The 2,325-nt window shown below is 47.6% G+C and overlaps 1 protein-coding gene across 6 annotated transcripts in view; it reads left to right on the forward strand.

Annotated features, from left to right (window-relative positions):
- The window catches only part of LOC113216502 (transcription factor collier-like), a 67,717-nt gene that overhangs the window by 12,929 nt on the left and 52,463 nt on the right, over positions 1-2,325 (forward strand). The window lies entirely within an intron of this gene.

Here is a 2,325-nt window from a genome sequence, read left to right on the forward strand (position 1 = left end):
TTTGATATTTTCCGGTTACGATCGTAATCGTTTCACATTACTCGTACCCGTAACTGCTGACCGTAACCGGGCTACGGTTACGGTCGTATTCGTAAGCTTACTCGTCACCGTAAGTGTAAACCGTAATCGAACTCCGGTTACGATCGTAATCGTAAATTTTAACCGTAACCGGAGCAAATTACGACCGTAATCGTAAATTTTGACCGTAACCGTAGCAAATTACGGCCGTAATCGTAAATTCTAGCCGTAACCGTAATCAGAATTTTCGGCTGGGATCCGAAGGCGGTAAAGTAACTTCTTTGTTTCTTGCAACCCACCTTTGCAATTCCCTTCACCTACTGCGAGGAAAGAATAAGCCGTTTGGTCTGATCGGGTGCGGGGGCTTGAGGGCTAATGATCTTCCCTTTCCTGCGCCTGAGTGACCCTACCACGCCTCGCCACGCCCCGCCACGCCGCGCCTCGCCCCGCCCACGCTCGACTGGCGCTACGGGATTTGTGGGTCGGGAAGTCTTCTGTCTTTCTCTTCCCCCTTTCGCCGGCGGGCTTCTCCATGAATCTCCATCGCACCCCCACTCTCAGCCAGGCTGTCAGACGCCCCCCGCCCTCTCCACCCACCTCTCTCTCTCCCTGCCTCTGACTTCTCCGCCTGGAGGCACCAAGATCCGACCCATGGCCCTGCCGGGGGCCATGGGGACAGCGCGTGTATAGCCCTGCTGGACTTGACCCGTCACACTGTCAAAAACAAGGTGGTGAGGCGCCAAACCTTCCGTACGTGTCACGCCCCAATTCAGTTGGAAACGCGGAGAGAAATAGGGATGTGTGTGTAATACATACTACTGAGTAATGGAAATATATTTTTCTCTGATATGACAGAGCGCGCCCATTCAGATGCACAACTAGAGCGTTGCACAGAAAATGCAGCACTGCAAACTGAATGGTGCGATGCGCTTGCACCGAGCTGAGGATCCCACCCGGTGACTTTTGCTTTCTCACGCCCGTGCCGTTGTTCCTTTTCGCCGGAGGACGGCTCGGCTGGCAGCCTTCTCGGGAGAGGAAGGGGTTTCCGTTGATGTGTCGTCGCTCAGTGAGAACGCCAACAGACTGAGTCATCATCAGCTCCACTGTGTGCAAGTTTCAACTGTGGCCGCGAGATTTTCACCCCCTTAAAAACTCCGAAATTTCCTTACCTAAACCGAATTTTTAGAATTCTAATTAAAAATAATGAAAAAAAAAACAGTGAGAGGACTTTAATTGGCTGATCGGCTAATAAAAGTTGAAATAAAGTGGAAAAATGGCATTTTAAAACGACACCTACCAAAACCAGCTCTGAAAATAGGTAAACTATTCCAGTGATGAGAATTTTTCTCATTTAATTTATGTTTAGTTCTTGTAAAAAGGTCGATGTTCGTGTTTCCCTCGAAAATGTTCGACAAGTGCAAGTTGGTTTTCATTAAAATATGGAATATTTCTGTACGTGGATCGAGAGACGGTATTGCAGCGTTACGAGTATGACTTGACTGGCTATACTTTGCACAAGATGCCTACATCGGACTCTACTTTGCTAGCGTGCTCTTCGAAGCGACGTGGACAGACAAGGCGACAGGTGTCGCATCACTCGCCTGTCGCGCGCACACTCACACAAGGGAGAGAGAGAGAGAGGCGCGATGCATTGTCTCGGAGCTGACAAGGCGGTGACGTTACATTACCCTCTCACGCAAAGCTGCATACCTGACTCGGCTCACACACAGAGAATGTGTTAAGCAGCTATGGAGACATGACGTGTTAAATTTTTTGACCAGCAATTTATTTACGAACTCGTGCAGTGCTTGTCCGTACCTTACTCCTAGGTTGCGATTTTAAAGGGGAAGGATCTTTAAAAAGAGACCCCTCTTTCAGAAGGTTCTTGCTGCACGACTTTTCCTTCTTTGCAGAATGATATATATTTCCGCACCCCGCTCAGCACCTTAAACCGCTTCTTTTGCACCAAGCACTTTCACAGCTGTGAAACCCTGTGAAACGAGTGTAGCTCAAACAAGTCTTTAACCCGAGGTTTATCTAAGAGTGCTAAGCATTTTCTTGCCCAGTTTTCAAAAGGTGTCTATAGACTCTAATTTAAGCTAAGGCATCCCGTATTGTATCGCCCGGTTACTCTTAGCAACAGTGATGAAACTTTTTCTGACTCAATCAACTTGAATCCGAAAAATGTCTTTTGACAATTTTTTTCTAGTGCGTAGACAAAGTCCTTCCTTTCTTGTCTTCTTTGATATTTTTCTTTCGCCAGCAACAAACGTTATACGTTGGAGCTTTTAGTTGTCATGCCGTTTG

Source organism: Frankliniella occidentalis, unplaced genomic scaffold, assembly GCF_000697945.3.
Source record: "Frankliniella occidentalis isolate FOCC.00 unplaced genomic scaffold, Focc_3.1 Scaffold56, whole genome shotgun sequence".
In the NCBI taxonomy this organism is placed as follows: domain Eukaryota; kingdom Metazoa; phylum Arthropoda; class Insecta; order Thysanoptera; family Thripidae; genus Frankliniella; species Frankliniella occidentalis.